Source organism: Cnephaeus nilssonii, assembly GCF_951640355.1.
Source record: "Cnephaeus nilssonii genome assembly, chromosome: 7".
Lineage (NCBI taxonomy): Eukaryota > Metazoa > Chordata > Mammalia > Chiroptera > Vespertilionidae > Cnephaeus > Cnephaeus nilssonii.
This window is the reverse complement of record NC_137078.1, coordinates 24,985,474-25,004,657: the sequence shown is the minus strand read 5'-3', so window position 1 is coordinate 25,004,657 and position 19,184 is coordinate 24,985,474. Positions and strand designations below refer to the sequence as shown.

The 19,184-nt window shown below is 43.0% G+C and overlaps 1 protein-coding gene and 1 long non-coding RNA gene across 4 annotated transcripts in view; one reads left to right on the top strand and one right to left on the bottom strand.

Annotated features, from left to right (window-relative positions):
• Positions 1-16,047: 16,047 nt before the first annotated feature.
• Positions 16,048-18,523, bottom strand: LOC307103414. 2 transcript variants are annotated; one of them, XR_013813815.1, is made up of 4 exons: positions 18,054-18,523; positions 17,623-17,692; positions 17,154-17,228; positions 16,048-16,590 (listed from the first exon to the last, which is right to left on the bottom strand). It is a non-coding gene; the product is annotated as an uncharacterized lncRNA (long non-coding RNA). The 2 variants fall into 2 exon arrangements; XR_013813816.1 differs by lacking the exon at positions 17,154-17,228.
• A 263-nt stretch (positions 18,524-18,786) lies between these two features.
• ATXN1 (ataxin 1) overlaps positions 18,787-19,184 on the top strand; it is a 403,794-nt gene continuing 403,396 nt past the window's right edge. For both annotated transcript variants that reach the window (XM_079777084.1, XM_079777083.1), the window contains exon 1: positions 18,787-19,098. The gene's annotated coding sequence lies outside the window, so the exon portion shown is untranslated. The remainder of the gene's footprint in view (positions 19,099-19,184) is intronic.

Here is a 19,184-nt window from a genome sequence, read left to right as displayed (position 1 = left end):
CCCCCAGCCGGCTGGTGCCCCCAATAGGCCTCGATCACCGGCCAGGCCGAGGGACCCCACTCATGCATAATTGGGGGTGGGGAGGGACACAGGAAGTTGGCCAGCTGGGGAAGGACTGTGGGAGGGCTCCAGGGTGTGTCTGGCCCAACTCGCTCAGTCCTGATCAGCCGGACCCCAGCAGCAAGCTAACCTACCAGTCAGAGCATCTGCCCCCTGGTGGTCAGTGCATGTCATAGCAACTGGTTGACTGGTAGACTGTCTGGCCCCTGGTGGTAAGGGCATGTCATAGCGAGCAGTTGAGTGGCCTTAGCATATCATTAGCATATTGTGCTTTGATTGGTTGAATGGCCGACCAGACGACCAAACACTTAGCATATTAAGCTTTTATTATATAGGACTAGAGGCCTGGTGCACAAAATTCGTACACTCGGTGGGGGGCGGGATCCCTCAGCCTGGCCTGTGCCTTCTCACAGTCTGGGAGCCCCACAATCGATTGCCCCAAAGAGATAGGCACCGCCCACCCAGCTGGGGCTCTGCAATGGATCGCCCCTGCAAAGGGAGGTTCAGGCTACCCGCAGCACCACTGGCTGGGTGGCCTGGGCCTCCCTCTTGGGGCGATCATGGAGCCCCCCAATTGATCACCCCACCAGCCGGTGGCCTGGGCCTCCCTCTGCAGGGAAATCATGGGGCAATGGCTGGGCCCCTGATGGATCACATCGCACTTGCCTTGGCTGGCCTGGTGTCATAGCATGGTTGTCCGGAAGGTCGTCTGGATGGTTGTTCTGCTGTTTGGTCGTTTGGTCGATTTGCATATTATGCTTTTATTATTATAGATAGCTCAATGTGTTGGTTGATGGCTATCTCTGGATGTATGGGTTTCATGTGATTTTTATACCCTTTTTATTGTGAAATATAACATACATTCAGAAAAGTGCAAGATATATAAAAGTATAATTCAATAAATTCTTATAAAGTGAATGCTTACATAACCGCTACTCAGGTCAAGAAATAGAATATGGTCATAGCCAGTTTGGCTCAGTGGCTAGAGAGCTGCCTGCAGACCAAAGAGTCCCGGGTTCCATTCCAGTCAAGGGCATATACCTTGGTTGCAGGCTCCTCCCCAGCCCAGGCCCTGGTCAGGGCTTCTGCAGAAGGCAACCAATGGATGTGTTTCTCTCACATTGGTGTTTCTGTCTTTCCCTCTCTCTTCTACTCTCCCTAAAAATCAATGGAAAAAATATCCTCGGGCGAGGATTAAGGAAGGAAAAAAGGAAGGAAGGCAGGAAGGAAGGAAGGAAGGGAAGGAGGGAGGGAGAGAGGGAGGGAGGGAGGGAGGGAGGGAGGGAGGGAGGGAGGGAGGGAGGGAGGGAGAAAAATGGCCCAAAAGCCCTCCATTCACCCCTTCCCAATCACAATCCATCTTCTCCCCAAGAGGTCACCACTGCCCTTACTTTTAGGATAATCACATTTTTTCATTAGTTTCAACACCTAAGTATATATCGCTAAATACTGTATCTTTTCCTGATTTTTGAACTTTAACTAAATGGGGGCATACAATATTATGTCTTTGGCGTCTGTCTCTTAACGTCAGTTTCTCATTTTCATCTATGTTGCTGATGGTACCATGGTTCATTCATTTTCATACTGCATAGTATTCCAAGGCTGGATATATCACACTTTATTTATCAATCCGACTATGATGGACAGTTTGGCTTGTTTCCAGTTTGGGGCTATTATGAATAGAGTTACTATTTTTCTCATGCTCACATTCACATATTTCTATTGGCTATATACCCAGGGATGAAAATCTGGGTCACCGGATACTCATATCTTTAACTTTAATAGATGATGCCAAACAGCTACGCAAGGACGGCAGTAACAGTTAACACTCCCTGTAGCAACATATGAGAACTCATTGCCCTACCTGGAGTTTTGTGTAGTTTTTCTTTTTCTTTAGCTATTTGAATTTTCTGTTTCCCTCTATAGTTTCTGTTGGTTTAATTAGGCAAAATTAATTAGACTATTCTAATATTTCTTTTTAACATTTTTAAAAAAATTATTTATTGATTTGAGAGAGAGGGAAAAGGATAGAGAGAACCAGCAGTTTGTTGTTCCACTTATTTTTACATTCATTGGTTGATTCTTGTATGTGCCCTGATGGGGATGGAACCCACAACCTTGGTGTATTGGATGACACCAACTGAACTACTCGGCTAGGGCTCTAATATTTCTTAGAATTGTCTTTTCCAGTGGGGATATGATTTTTAAACTTTTAAATTGAAGTAAATATTTCTTATAGAAAAAGCACACAGGTCACAGCTTATCACAAAGTGAATACACCTCTGTGTCCACCATTGAGGTCAGGAAATAGAACTTCCTAGCAGCCTAGCCATCTTCATGTCTCCTTCTAATAAAAATCCTCATCCCCTTGGCCAGTTTGCTCAGTGGTTAGAGATCGGCCCTTGGACCAAAGGGTCTTGGGTTCGATTCTCAGCCAAGGGCATGCGCAGGTTCATCCCCGTCCCCTCTTGGGGCAAGTGGGGGAGGCAAGCAATCAATATGTCTCTCTCACATCGATGTTTCTCTCTCCCTCCTCTCCTTCCTTTCCACTCTCTCTAAAAAAATCAATGGAAAAAATATCCTCAGGTGAGGATTTAAAAAAACCTCTTTCCCTCCTCATCAAAGGTAAACTATTATACTTAGTTTCTAACTTAGTTCTAACACGATAAATAGTTTTGTGTTTTTGAACTTCATACAAATGGAACAATACAGTATAAATTATTTTGTATCTAGCCCCTTTTTTATTTTCAAACATTGTGAGATTCATCCATGTTGTTATCTGTAGTAGTAATTTATTGATTTTTTTTTCTTTTCTTATCACAATGAAGAAATATTGACCTAAGGGAGCTGACTGCTCAACACTTTTTCAACTTATGGGATGTATTGACCTATGTCACGTATGAATTAGAACACTTTCCATCCATTTGCATATTTGTTGTTTCCACACAAATAATAAGCTTTTGAGTTAGAGAATCTGTAGGAAGAGTGGGGGTGATATCCCCAAGCTGCCCCGCTCTCGATTTCTGTAATAACGGCTCCCCTTGGAATTCTTTCTGCATGGCAATGGTCATTTTTATTCCTTTCCTGTCCACCTAATATGCTAAATTAGTATCACATCCCTAGGCTGCACACTTTATTTTATTTTTAAAATATATTTTATTGATTTTTTACGGAGAGGAAGGGAGAGGGATAGAGAGTTAGAAACATTGATGAGAGAGAAACATCCATCAGCTGCCTCCTGCACACCTCCCACTGGGGATGTGCCCACAACCAAGGTACATGCCCTTGACTGGAATCGAACCTGGGACCTTCAGTCCGCAGGCCGACGCTTTATCCACTGAGCCAAAACGGTTTCGGCTGCACACTTTATATAAAACAGAGCAGTCACAGGACTTTACTGGAAAGTTGATTTATTTCCGAGGCTTATGAGAGATAAAACTGGCAGCTGGCCACCAGGAGAGCCCTAGACTTAGAAGCAGGGACAGCTCCAAAGCTGTGTTGGTCCTTCTGGAGGAGTGTAAGTTGTCAGGAATCCTAGCCTCCAAACTTTCTAGGGGGGAAAGGCTCAAGCTGTCCTCCAAAAGGAAAGATAAAATCAATAGCTTATACTTTTAACTCTTTCAAATAAGCAATGCTAAACCTCTTCTAGTTTGTTTGTGTTTTTTGTTTTTTGTTTAAAGGACAAAGTGTCAAATGAGCTTGAACTCTTAAATGGAATCTTGCTACCCATTGATTTTTTTAAAAGCAGCCAAACAGGCTCTCAGAGGGTAATTCTGAAAGGCTGTGTGTGAATGTGTAGTAAATACAATCTTTTTTTCTTTAGGCCTTGAGATGTAATTATTAAAGCTTCAAATGACATTAGCTTGATGATCAAATTTGGATCACAGGAATGAAGTAACCTAAAGTGCGCTTTCATTACTGCCATCCTCAAAATAATTCATTTAAGATGATACTACCCACCCCCACCCACAGATCTGTAAGTAGACCATGGAGATAACCAACAAATTTAGCAAGAACTCAAAATGGTCAAATTGATTCTCAAAACAAAGAATGCCATGTTTAAGCACAACAGGTAAAAATTTTTCAATCACAAAAATAGAATAAAACATTGCTGAAATCACATGCAAAAACGACAAATCAAAATAATGAATAGAATTACAAAATGTAGGAGGCCTTACTGCTGAACTAGCTATTGAAGAGCTTAAGGATTACTTTCTTTAAAAAGAAAAATAGAGAAGAGAAGAGAAGAGAAGAGAAGAGAAGAGAAGAGAAGAGAAGAGAAGAGAAGAGAAGAGAAGAGAAGAGAAGAGAAGAGAAGAAGAGGAAAAAATAACATTTTTAAAAATAGAAATTGGGAATAGTTTTTATAAGTGAACTATATGTGTACTATTGGAAAATTATCTCTGAATGTATAAGTCATTTTGAACAAGTAAATGTTTAGTCTTGTAGAAACTTGAACTATGCAAAATCAGGAGTTCATCAAATGGAGCAGTGCTAAAGTGCTTTTCTATTCTTCCTTTTACCAAGAAGATAAAAATCCCCTTTCCTCCCATCCACCCCTTTCTCCAATTGAGGCTAGGAGAAATTTTTAGACTAAGAAGGCTTTGGATGGGAAGTTATTGTATGAGCTCCCTGTTCTCTCTGCCAAGGTTTTAAATCCCGATCTACCAATCTCCCCTGGAAAGAGGAAGAGAGGACCTCGGCTGTGCCAGGTCATGTGATTCTATATAATCCAGGTACAGTCCATAGGGGTTTAAAAACAGAAATGAACAAATATATTTTAGCTTAAAACCTTACCTATAATAAATATCAACTAGTTTCCCAAGCATTCATAGGCCAAAGATTCTATCATCTTACTTTAAAAACCCACGAATGAGGATGACCATGAGAAATGTCTTCTAGAATTGGATTTTACTTGTCACAGAAATGGGCCCCTTCTGTGGGTACTAAAATAGAGCAAACATTGAGAAATCTATGCCTTGGGTTCCAGTACTAAATTTGCCACCAACTAGTTGTATACTCTTTGCCAGTTTGCTACAACTCTTTGGCCCAGATTCTTGTCTAGGAAATGAAAAAAGTTGAACTTGAATTTGTAAGGATCCTCCCAGTGCTAGTAATACAGTGTTGTATAAGTTATATTTCTAGACTACGATTAAGTGATAGACCAGCCTCTACTCATTATTCCACATCCACTTAGTTCATCAGCACTTTTTCTTTCTTGCTGATGAACTGGGAGGTGGTGTTGGGATTGGGAACCTAACCCATTTTTGGTACCAGTCTCAGGTCACTTCTCAGAGGCAGAGTCATCAGAATGTGCTTTAGCATCCTATGCTTTAGCTTCCTTTTACAGCAATCCACTATCACATTTGGTCCTCTTCCCGGCATTGGAATTCCCATGATGTGCTATGGGAGCATTGTGCCAAAACAAAAAATATGTGAAAGGCTTGGTGTAGAACTCCAGTCTGCCATATATGTTTGTGATGGAGTATTTGGGATCCATAAGTGAGTGGATTGCACTCCTTTCAACCTTTGAGATTATCATATGGATAATGTCAACATGTAATATTCTAACTGGAGCTCAGAGGGACTATTTGAAGTGATGTGTTTTAAGACATCATCAATGAGACCTGACACGCAAGAGAGTTTTCCTGCGCTAAGAACTACAGTGAATGCTACATTGAGGAGCTGCTAACTGGGAGCAAATCCACCCCATCCTACTATGAGCCTTTCCTGTTTTGTCAGCCAGCATGGTTTCCTAAATCTCAAATTGCTGCAGAACTGTTCTGCAATTCCGTGGCTCGCTATTTCGGGAGCCTAACACAGCAGGACAAATGTGCACAAGTCCACACAGTATGACAGAAGAATTAAAAATGCATTTACCATCTGTTGGTAGTTTCCTTGTGGGGCTCTTTTCTTTTCCTCCCCTGCAGTCACAAATAGGGTCTTCTTCTCCCTTCCTTCCTCTGCCCTCAGAGAGCAGAGTCCTCTTTTTACATCTTTGGAAAAGCATGGCCTTTTCCCTCGCTCCTTCAAATGTCTTAGACTGTTTCACTCTGGAACTATTTCAGCCTCAAGGATCGCTTGCCTTAAAGATAAATTAGAATGAGTCTGCGAAGAGGTTGTAGTGTTTTATACTTGTTTTGTGGCCAGGTTACCTTCAGATGCTGCACTTGAGTTGTGGTCACAGTACCTCTGGGAAGCTCTAGGGAGGGACAAGAGAAGCCAGGCCCAGGCTAACTGAAAGGAAGCCGAGTCCTTAAATTAGGCTTGGGAATTTATGTTGGCCCTTTACCATCTACTTAGTCCTTACCATGATGGAATGTGCCAGATGGGAGCCAAACTTTCCAATAGGAAAGGGTCCTCCGAATGTGACCATGGACTTCAAGTGAGAGTCATTTCCAGCCAAGTAGCAGCATGGGTAAAAAATTGTAAGCTGGAGTATAGTTTTGTTAGTTGGGAAACCAGTTATGTTGATCTAAAGCCATTCAGTTTATATTAAGGAATATTGAATTCTCAATAGGAATCACTAGCTTTAATTATTGGAATACATGTATTATTCACTCTGAATTAAAATCTAATAAATAGAGATCGGTATTAAACATTATGCCTTATCCAAAATATTGTAATGCAGTGTTATGACGCTAACTGGCCTATTTAAGTAAGGATTTGTTTAAAATTCTCAGGCTACACAGGTGAATAACTTCAGTGCTGGGTGACCTTGAACCTTTGGCTGGTTTTTTAAACACCAAGCCTGAGTTTAATCACCTAAAAAACAGGATCATGATCTTACCTCACTATATCATTGTGGGGGATTAGATGAGCTGACATGTGCAAAACTTTTATCACATTGCCTGGCACAGAATATGAGCTTGAAAAATGGTGGCTTTTAGAAATTATGATTATTAAAAGTTGTTGGCGTACTACTTTCTATTTTTCTCAAAATGATTTCATACATTATCTTCAATTCTAATTCTGAATTTTTAAGAGTTCTTTACAAATCTGAGCCTGAATGTGAGATTCAGTTCATTCTGACTCAAATTTGATAGTTATTCTAGATATAATTAAGTCAAAAATCAAGTAAGTAGAATATATACCATAGTGTGGACAAGTTGCATTTGTTTTGGATTAGCTTCTAATGAGATATCATTGTGTTGGGGCTTATAAGGCTGATACAGACGACTGGCCATGGAGTGGGCTGGTCATGGTGGAAGCAGAGACAATTTAGGCGGCTAATGCAATAATCCTGATGAAGGATGGTGGTGGTTTAGCTCCAAGGGTAGCAGCCCAAGTGGTGAGACATGGTCAGATTCTGGATATATTTTGAAGGTAGAGCCAGCTGAATTTTTAGACAGATTGGATGTGGGATGCGAGAGAAAGAGAGGAGTCAGGATGCTTTCTGGCTTGAATAGTTGGAAGGTTGGAGTAGCCACTGAGTGAGAAGTGTATGCAAGAACAGTGCCTCTAAACAGTGGTTCTCAACCTTCCTAATGCCGCGACCCTTTAATACAGTTCCTCATGTTGTGGTGACCCCCAACCACAAAATTATTTTCGTTGCTACTTCATAACTGTAATTTTGCTACTGTTATGAATCTTAATGTAAATATCTGTGTTTTCCGATGGTCTTAGGCTCTACAGCAGCGGTTGAGAACCGCTAGCAGGGTCGCCTAAGACCATCGGAAAACAGAGATATTTACATTACGATTCATTAACAGTAGCAAAATTACAGTTATGAAGTAGCAACGAAAATAATTTTGTGGTTGGGGGTCACCACAACATGAGGAACTGTATTAAAGGGTCGCGGCATTAGGAAGGTTGAGAACCACTGCTCTAAGAGAATACATACCTCAGGACCCTGGGCTGGAGGGTAAGGCCTCCTTGAACCAGCTGGAGAAAATCTCCTGAAACCAATGAGCTTCCAGTTGTTCTTTGAAACATGAGACTCAGAAGGACTGAGATTTTCACGAACACTTTTAGAGCACTCCAGTGAAGGGGGAGGGGCGAAGAGGGAGGGCGAGAGAGCAGTTTTTTGTTTGTATTTCCTCAATGCCAAACAATTTAATGTTTTAGTCTTTTCCTCACCTCTACCCCACACACTGAAATAGCAAGTGGAAAGCTTCTGATACATTCTTGCACCAGCAGAGGGAGCTGAGGAGGCCTGCGCAAGACCTTTGAGCTGAGGCCCAGAGCAAGAGTCTAAGCTCAGACCTCCAGTAACCTCTGTGCCTGGGCCCAGAGTTAGTTGTTTCTGGGGTGATGGGAGGTGGTTCTAGAACTCTCTTGATAACTTTTCTATTCCACTGGGCCTTTTGTTTATTGGTATCGGCATGGGTAAAAGATAGAGCCATATAAAAATAAAGAGAAGAAAGAAGAATACAACAGCCATATAATCACCGATCTCATAAAGAGGGTTTAATAGTTTCCTAGAGATGCTGCAACAAATTGCCTTAAACTGGGAGGCTTAAAACAGAGAAACTTATGCTCTCACAGTTCTGAAGGCTAGAAGTCCAAAACCAAGGTGTCAGCAAGGCCTTGCTCTCTCTGAAGGTTTCAGAGGGACAATCATTCTTCGTCTCCTCCGGCTTCTGGTGGTGGCTGGCAGTCCTTGGTTTTCCTTGGCTTGTGGCAGCATAGCAACCATCCCTGTTTCTTTCTTCCCTGGCCTCCTTCCCTGGGTCTCCTCTGTGTGTCTGCATCTTTTCCTCCTGTTATGAGGACAGCAGTCATATTCGATTTAGAGCCCACCCTAATTCAGTAAGACCTCATCGTAACTAATAATATCTGCAAAGACCCTATTTCCAAATAAGGTCACACTCAGACACTGGGGTTAGGGCATCAATGTATCTTTTTAAGGAACACAATCCAACTCACTACAGAGGGCTATGGGAACTCACGTGAAGAAATGACCAGTGTGGGGACTCACACACATGGAAAAATAAACAATTGTAAGCAGAGGTCAAATGGGTTTGGGAGTCACAGGAAGTATTCAGATAAGATACGCCCTCACTTAGGATACTCTCCATCTGTGCTTATGGCCCTGATTTTTTTTTTCTGTCAGACTTTCAAAAAAATATTGTATAAATAAAAAGAATAAGAAAATAGCACTTCTCTGACTCATACACTGGGCAGAGCTGCAAACTCTTGTGATAATCAGGAAAGCCTTCACAGAAGTGTTGATGCTTGAGCTGGATCTCAGAGTCTGAGGATGAAACAGCCATGCAAAGAAGAGGTGGGGGGAGGAGAAGGGCCTCTCCATAGAGAGCGCACGTGCAAAAGTATGTACACCCTTTACCTCCTTAAGTGGGGTGAAAAGTCTTTAAAGGCACAGCCCCTACCATCGACTTAAGCTGTATTATTCAGACACAGTCTTCAGATAATGAAGGGGACGGAATGTTTTTGGCTTTAATAAATGCACAAATAAGCACACGGTAACCTGGAAGAACACTCGGAGCGCACACAGGGAAGAGTTAATTATTGCACGCATTTGCCAAAGCACAAATATGGAAACCCTACCCTCAGCCAGATCCGGAGAAATCAAAGGGCTGAATGTGGTATAAATTCCTCTGCCCTGATTGCACAAGGAGATCTGCCAACATTTTTCCTCTGATATATTCCTTTGTGTACACTGAACTGGGTTCTTGAAAACCTGATCGTGAACTGAGATATGCAATTCTGAATCACCGCCGTGATCTAGGAAAATTAACTCCTTGCTGATCTTCCCAGATAAGCACCCAAGTTCGTTGCCTCTGAGATCTACATCAGGATCTGGCTAGGTTTCTGTCATAGAGCAACTCCCCTTTTTTGGCATAAGAATGTACAGGATGCCAGTGAAGTTCGCACTGGGTCATCTGGATCTCTCTGAATGCACCATGATTCATTGCTGGGGGTTGGGGAGAGAGGACAGTGAAGGGAAGGAAGTGCTGAGCAGAGAGGCGGGGAGTTGTAATTATGAAATTGACTGCAGAAAAAGCTAGCTCGGGGAGTGACGGGGTCACATGTTCTCCCTGTTGGTATTAAAGCTACAACTTTTAAGCCAGAGGTGGGGGGTGGAGGTTGGGAAACAGATAGTGCAACTTGATTGGCCTTCAGAGAAGCATCAGCTGCCTCCCATGTTGATTAGAATTACAATGTATTAATTTCTCTTTATATCTGACAAAAAGGAAAAGAAAGAAAGGAAAGCTCTCCCACGACAGTGCAGTTAGCAGAATAAAAATCCGGCTGTAGTGGTATGAGTGAACAATTTGTCTTCTTCTGCTTGATTTACTAGCATTCTAGCTGACAGGGTCTTCCATTCTGTGCATTCATTTTGTGCTTAAAAGGGGATCGTTTGTAATTTACAGTGTAAGTCTGAGCGCTATTATTCGGCTCTGTCAGAAAGCATCTGTGGCAGTAGCTATCGTTTCATGTCTGTGCCACAGACACAAAGCAAGTCAGTCCTGAGAGCTCCCCCAAGTCTCCCCGCAGTTAAATCTGGAAAGGCCTGATGAAAAGGCGCTCTGCAAATATCAAACTCCTGACCACCCTCGCTGAAATCACTCCCTGGGCAGCTTCCTCAGTTATTTAGGTCAGAGAGCAAAGTGTGCCAATGCAGTCTTCTCTAATTCTCCACCTTTGGGGCAAACTTGGTAAATTCCTTATAAAATCATTTTCTTAAAACTGGACCCTCACTTGAAACAGCTTCTCCTGGCTGATATTGACTCAAGAAAAATAAAGTAACTGAGAGAGCTCACAGTTATGCATATGTATGTTTTAATATCCTAAAGTTAGAATAACAAAGAACTTCACTTCCCTCCTTCCATAACTTGATGTTTATTTTTTTAGCCTGCTGCTTCCCTTGATCTTATTTTGAAGGTACCTTAAGCTCTACATGTACAACCCATCAATTGCCACTACCTTAAGTTCAAACAATGGTGGCTTTGGGCTTTGATTTTAATGTGGAAAATGTATTTCTTTTGAGGAAACCAAATACCAAGTTATTAATGAAATGTTTTTAATAGGTTTCCAAATGCTCCTAGCCAATACCAAGCAAAATTCAACTCACTCATTGTAAACCTTAAAATGTCCACTTACTTTTCATGTAAGAAAAGCTATGTTCTTTAGATGATGAAGACCATAAATTCTGATAGCTCATAGGTCATTGCATTGCATTCAATCTTGGTCACAGTTACACCGATGAAAATTTATCTAGGTTTGCTTGTGAAATAAATAATAATGGCAAAAATCATTTCCTTTTGGCGTGTCCTATTGTACTAAATATATCAGAAAGTGTGTGTTGTTGCTTTTTAAAGATTTCCTTTTGGTGGCCTCGATTTGTTTTCTAGTGAAACAGCAATTATAAAATTTTCTTTATCAATGCCCAAAGCCATCTGTCACAAGAAGGTACCAACCCCACACCTTTCAGCTTCAAGCAGCAAAACCAGCTATAACTTTAGAATGCTGTGCTTTCCAAAACAGAGCATAGGTTTTCCATCAGCGTTCCAGGGTGGCAAAGGACCCTTGATCTCCACAAAAAGACTGAGTTGTAGAAAAGCCTAACCAATTCGGTTTGCAGACCCATTCCAGTTCTGCCCGTGAGAAGACGCCCACTGACAGTTAGCTCCCTCTCAGGGATTTTTTTAAAAATAATTTTTTATTGTTGAAAGCATTACTTATGTCCCTCTTCCCCGCCGCCACCCCCCACCACTCTATTGCCCTCTCCCCCCGTCCCCGCCCAAGTCTTCACCACCCTATTGTTGTGTCTATGGTCCGGGATTGCTTTAACAAGCAATAAGGCCCATCCTGCCCTGCCAGGGAGAAACCTGAGGAAAGCTAGAGAAGTAAGTTATCCACTACACTACAGCAGAGAGCCATGCCGGGATCTCCAGTTGTGGGTTCTTAGAACTCATCCCTGCACTCCCCAACCTCATTGTCCACACCAGTGCTGACCATTAGAAATCTAATATGCAACCCTTCCACACATGAAATGTTAAATTTTATAGTAGCCACATTAAGAGGGAAAAAGAAACAGGTAAATTTAATTTTAACAATAGGTTTTATTTAACCTAACACAGGCAGACTATTTTTATTCCAACATTTAATCAATATAAAAATCGAGATACACATACATGTGTATATACGTACGTAAATGTGTATATGTGTGTGTGTCCGTGTATGTACTAAGCATTTTAAAACCTGAAGTATGTTTTACACTTACAACACATTTCAATTTGGACTAACCACATTTTAAGTGCTTAATAGCCATAGTGGACAGTGCAGACTTATACTAAAGCACTTGTTTTTGTTTTCAGCAGTAGACAGACTTGTATTTAATATTGCCTAATGTGGACTGTTAAATCATAAACCGTTGGCAGATGTTTAAATACAATGATGTAAACTTCACTCTTGAGTTGGTGATGCCATTTCCATTACCCAGAAGCCTGTGCTGCTACGGTTTGGTGGAAGGTCAAGAAAGATGATTCAGATGCACGTCCTTCGGGAGCCCCGGTGCCACGCAGAGCCCAGTTACTTTAGTTCGGGTGTGGCGAGCTGACCTCAGAGTCTATTGTGTGAGTGCTTTTCACTTTTGTTTTTAGTTTATTTTATTTTTCTGGTCTCTCCAGCTTTATTTCAGAGTACAGTATAAGGAAAGTATACTTGTTTTGCAAGCATGCTATGATTTGCTCAGATTTTTAAATGACATGTATAAGATAACACCCTCCTTATTAGTGTGGTTAAAGGTCTGTCAGTGTTTCCATTAACAATTCAAACTTTCCAGGATTTATGACACAGCTATAACAAATTGCTCCAGACAGAAACTTGGCAAACTCTACTTTCACATAGGAGAAAATTCTTTTTAACAATCAATTTTTGTAAAGATAGACATAAGGGTTTACCACTTAAATTTAGTCACATGACTTTTTTTTTCTTTTTTGCTAGGATAGGCATTCAGTAAAATGCATGTTATAGCTTTACATTTTATTTGTTTTATAAATGTGAAACATTGATACTAGCTTATAAATCAAAATTTTCTTAGGAGTAAAAAAGATGATTCAGATAATCGTCTTCCATCTCCCCAGTTTTTAATGATTCTAGTACTTGATTCTCCTTTTCAAAAGTGTGATTGATATAATGATTCTGAGAGGTGCTGGATCAAGCAACTATGAGTCTTTACCTTTTTATCATGATAAAAAGGAACATTTTTCAACATATAAGGTTTGTTTTGCTGTGAATTTTTTGCAGACAAAGATGTCTTATTTATCTTTATATTCTCAAGATCTAGTTATTGTAGATGCACAATAAATGCTGGAAAATAAGTGAAAAACACAAACTTATCTATTATATAGGCTGTTGGTTATATAGGCTGTTGGTTAAATGATCCTATATAATAAAAGGCTAATATGCAAATTGTCCCCTTGACCAGGAGTTCAACGGGGAGTTTGACCAGGGGGTGGGGCAGGCAGGCCGGCCAACCACCTGCGGCCCCTCCCCCTGGCTGGCCCCACCCCCGATTGTCCCCCAACCCTGATTGGGGGCAGGGCTAGCCAGCCAACCTCCTGAGTCCCCTTCCCCCCCCCCCCCCCCCCCGCCCGGCCTAATTGGGCCCCAATCAGGGTGGGCCGGCACTGGGCCTCTAGTAAATACATAAAGTAAATACATAAAGAGCAAGTTGAGAATTAAGACATAGTCTCTATTCCTAAGTCTCTTGTCTAAATATTCACTTATTAAATATTCACTATCTAGTAATTTTGAAAAGCCTTTAAAACTGTAGAGAACATGCTGCTGGATATTTAACCTCTATGATTTCCCTCTTCTCTGAACACCTCATTGGATCGTTATAACAATGAAATAACGCAGCACAAAGCAGTTCCAAAACTTTTTTGAGGCTTGGCTTTCCCATGTCTTACTCACCTCACAGGAGTGTTTGAAGATGTAATACAGAAGGTTGTGAGAGTGTAAAATGCTACATAGGTATAACTGAAACATATGTCCTCACCACTGCAAACGTTAAGGATAAAAGCCTAAAATTACTGTGAAATCAAACATGGTGAGAAGTGCATTCTTTCTAAAACAGTTTTAAATCCCAATGAAATAAATTTATCAGACATACTGTTGGGTTAATTGACCCCCAACATTTCATTTTTTAAATTATTACTTGTATATGTTTTTATTGATTTCAGAGAGGAAGGAAGAGGGAGAGCGAGAGAGAAACATCAATGATGAGAGATAATCATTGATCTGCTGCCTCCTGTACTCCCCCTACTCGGGATCGAGCCCCAACCCAGGCACGTGCCCTGACCTGGAATTGAACCATGATCCCCTGGTTCAAGGGTCAATGCTCAACCACTGAGCCACACGACCAGGGGACCCCCAACATTTAAAAATTAATAGAAGTTACTCTTAGGGTTGCCTTATTCTGTCAGTCACCTTTCTTTTTTTTTCTGATTTTATTGAGAAATAATTGACATACATCACCCTATAAGTTTAATGCATACAGCACAATGGCTTGAATTCCAACTATTGTGACATGATGATGTTATTTTATTTTTGACTGGAGAAAAGTTAAGGCATCTTTTCCAAGTATGACTTTTGAGGTCCACTTTCTTTTAAGAACTCAAGCCTAAAACTACAAATAAATACATCTATAGTGAACTTCCAATCTGTTTGATATTTAGTTGCTATAACCTGGTAAGCTAGTCCAATGAAAACATATACTACAATTTAATATCCCTTACGATTTGGACAGCCTGTACACTTGTTTTATTAAGTACTCTTGTGCTCCCTCTGCTGCCGTGAAGAAAACTTTCACATTCAAGACCCCAGTACATTCCTCAGTGTTCTCTTGGTAATGAAGGTACAGATTTGTGCATAAATCACAGCTCTTCTGAAATGCAGTACAATTTAACCAGAGCATAAAATGTAACAAGTTTTCATTAAAAAGTACAAATTAATAAAAGAGGGAGGGGATAAAAAAAGGAATAGAGGAATTAAATTCTGCATCTGTGGCCAAATTCATGTAGACAGAGCCCTTGCAGTATAGATAGCATTCTTCACACTAATGTACTTAGGGACCACCCTGGGACGGGTTAAAAGGCAGATTCTGGTTCAGTAGGTCTGAGGTGGAATGCTCATTCTGATTGTCTAAAAAGCTCCCACTGAAGACTCTTTCAGAAGCAAGATGTGATGATATAATATATACTTGAGAGCCCATTTTCAACCTTCAAAAATGGATACTACCAAAACAGAGAAATAGACATAAGGGATGAAATGCTTATTCAATGCAGAACATAAATTAGGAGTAAGGCTCAACAGGCCTTATTTCTCAGTTTCCTTATTTCAAAGTTGGACTTATGCTGGTAAAATATAGTATCAGGTTTATGAATAAGACCAGAGTACTACATATTTGCCTACTGACTTTTAGAAAGCTCTCTTCTTCTTTCACTGAATTTTTATTTGCAGGAGAGACTGGTGTTTTTAAATAATCAGTACCGGTTATGTGTGATTGTACACTTACTATTATACCATCTGAAAATAAAACATTTCAGTGCTAAAGGTAATGAAAGTTTATCATGAGTATTATTATATTTACTAGAGGCCCAGTGCACGAAATTCATGTACTCGGAGAGGGTCCCTCAGCCTGGCCTGCACCCTCTCACAGTCCAGGAGCCCTCTCACAGACCAGGCCTAGGCCGTTAGTTGGATATCCTTAGCGCTGCCATGGAGGTGGGAGAGGCTCCTGCTGCACTTGCCAGCTGTGAACCCGGCTTCTGGCTGAGCGGCGCTCCCCCTGTGGGAGCACACTGACTACCAGGGGGCAGCTCCTGCATTGAGTGGGATCGGGCCAAAACCATCTCTCCAACATCCCCTGAAGTGTCCTGGATTGTGAGAGGACGCAGGCTAGGCTGAGGGACCCCACTGGTGCACGATTGGGGCCGGGGAGGGACGCGAGAGGTTGGCCAGCCGGGGAGGAACCATGGGAGGGACCATGAGAGGGCTCCTGGGCATGTCTGGCCCATCTCACTCAGTCCTGATCCAGCAGACCCCAGCAGTAAGCTAACTTACCGGTAGGAGCATCTGCCCCCTGGTGGTCAGTGCACATCATAGCAAGTGGTTGAGCAGCCTTGGCATATCATTAGCACTTTAGGTTTTGATTGGTTGGACAGATGATTGGATGACCGGACACTTAGCATATTAGGCTTTTATTATATAGGACTAGAGGCCCATTGCAGGAAGATTCCTGCAAGAATAGGGTTTCCTCGGGCCTATTCCAGCAAGAATAGGGCTTCATGCGGCCGTCTCCACCACCCAGTCTGCTTCCCTCCTGTCTCCGCAGCCCCGCTTGCTTCTCCGCAGCTTCGCTCCCTTCTGCAGCGCTTGTCTTCCTTCTACACTGTCTTCAGTCTTGCTCTGCGCCTGGATATGCAAATTAACCGCCAGCTTGGTTGGGTTAATTTGCATACTTGCTCCTGATTGGCTGGTGGGCGTGGCTTGTGGGCATAGCGGAGGTACGGTCGATTTGCATGTTTCTCTTTTATTAGATAGGATGTTGGTTGGACCCTGTAGGAAGTAATAGTTACAGATTTTAATGGCAGTTAATGGCTTTAATCTCAATGGCTAAGAAAGTAAATGACACATTTCTTATTAATTATTCTTACTGCTTGAGTAATGTAACTATTTAGCTTCCTTGAGGGAATATTTAAATTAATTGACTAACTCTAATCTGAATTATGTGTTTTAATTTGTTTAAGGTTTTAAAAATAACTTAACTGCTTGTGCCAATGCAATAATTAAAATATTAGCTTCTACTGAAATTCTCTAAATATAAGATGTCTAAAAATAGAGTGGAGGTGGATTGGACAGTCTGCAGATTAGGAGTTGGAATAAAAACATCTCAGTGAAGCCAAAAACACGGCAACCAATATATTCTGTTATAAAAATATTTTAGATGAGTTCAGTTTTTATGAAAACTGTCTGAATTTGAAATGAATAGCAGAAGCTCTCTGTTTATTCACAGGCCGTTAATAATCATACCTGCAGCACAAAGCTCCTTTCAGAAGCCGGCTCTGCAAAGTGGGGGGGAAGAGATATTACCCGGTTATGTCTGAGGTATTAACCTTCACCTTGATCATGCTTGTCAAGGAGCACAACACCAGAAGAGCCTTTTCAGGAAACTCATTTTAACTGTCCACTAGAGGCTGTAATGAGACCAACAATGTCATTTTAGACCAACCCTGGGTTTAAACTATAACAATTATTTTTAAATGAAAAAAAAAGTTGTAAAGCGAGTAAGAGTGAACAGTAGTAGTACTTCTATTTAAATAGCCATGTACATGTACATGGTATTTCAAAGTGTGAGAAAAAAATAATATTGCCCGGGCTCTACACCTTCCTAGTTAAGCATGCTTATTTTTTATTTCTGTAGCACGTTGGTTCTACAATACAATTGTTTAAAAGCTGACACATTTATCTTGGTGAGTCTATATCTTGCTTCGGTTGGTGACTAACCGCTAGTTTATAAGTAAACTCAGCCAAAAGGTTTCTCAAATACAGCTTACAGTCAAAAGTGGTGGCTTTCAGAGAGAAACTTACTTGGATACTTGGTTCTAAGCACCCGAAGGAGGTCATATGCTGCGGACACCTACTGGTCCTCCAGAATTATCTGCAGCAAGGGGGATGCCATAGTAAGCTCCTTTTAGCATGAATGTGCCTTCTCCTGCTCCAAGTGCCACACCTGTGGGCAAGATGCACCCCCCCCCCCCCAAAGAAGATTCCTTCCCATGGAGCTAACACCCAGTGGAAGGATCAGGGGTGGGAGGTAGGGGGTTGAGAACCGCACTTAAAAATTGAGCCCAGAGGAAGTTCTTCAGCGTGGATTCACCCAGAACTGCCATTTGATGCTCGGTTTGCTTTCTCAGTCTCCTACACTGGCTACCTCATTTCCGATTAAATTAATGATTCCGAATTAGCTGCGCGAGGAGTACGGGGTCCTCCACGAAGACTAGAGCTAGGAGGTTCCATACCCATAGCAGATTTCCGGACTTGCAGGAAGCGAAAGGAGGTAAGGGAGGTCACCAGCTTTCCCAGGCAGTCAAGGTAAGGCTGCCTGTGCAGTCGGGGCACCCTTAAAACTTTCTAGAGTTGCACGCAAAGGCACTCCCCGCGGCCGGGTGGTCGGGGTTCCGGATCGCCGCCGAAGCTAAACCCTTACGAGGTGAAAGTGCGCGCTGATCGCAGTCAGCCCGGGCGGTGAGCTTCTCGGCACGCCCGGGACGAAGGGCGCGTAGGGATCGGCGTTGGCTGCCTCCCCTCCTCCCGGGGTTATTCACTGCCTCCGAGCTGGAGATCTCTCCAGGGTGCCCGAGTTGCACCCTGCTGTCGCGCTGTCTCCTCCCGAGGTGCCGGGACTCGGGGAGGCGCGCGAGGACGACCGGTCACCGCTGCGATTACCTCATCGCCTCAGCTCCCCGCCCCTTTCCCAAACCTGAAAGGACTGTCCCCTCCGGCCACGTCTCCCCGCCCGCTCCCGCCCCCTGGTTCCTAATTAGTCTCGGGGAAACACGCCCGCCTCCCCGAGGGCCTGCGAGCCGGGGCCGCGCGCACCGAAGGGTTAAGGGCGCGGGTCCGCCGCTCGCCGTGCGCTCGCCGGGCTCGAGCCGCTGGCCCCGCCGCCCGCCCGAGGTTGCCCTCCCCCCCCCCCCCCCCCCCCCCGCCCTCCCGTCGGATCCCTGAGCTGCGGCGGCGGCAGCCAACTGCTCCATATTTGGCTTCTATTACACATTTACATACTGGAGCGAGCTAGCGAGCGCGAGAGAGCGCGAGGGAGGGAGGGAGGGAGGAGGGAGGGGAGGGGAGGGGAGTGGGGGGAGGAGGAGGAGGAGAGAGCAGAGTATACCGCAGACATCATTTCTACTACAGTGGCGGAGCCGTACAGGACCTGTTTCACTGCAGGGGGATCCAAAACAAGCCCCTTGGAGCAGCAGCCAGAGCTACAGCAGCCGCAAGACACTGTTTCTCTCCCTCTGCCCCCCCTTCCCCACGCCACCCCAGATCCATTTACACTTTACAGTAAGTGGCGATTTTTTTTCTCCTCTGATTCTGTCTCTCCCCCTCCCCCATCCCCTTCTCCCCCGATTTAGATTAAGATCCCCCCC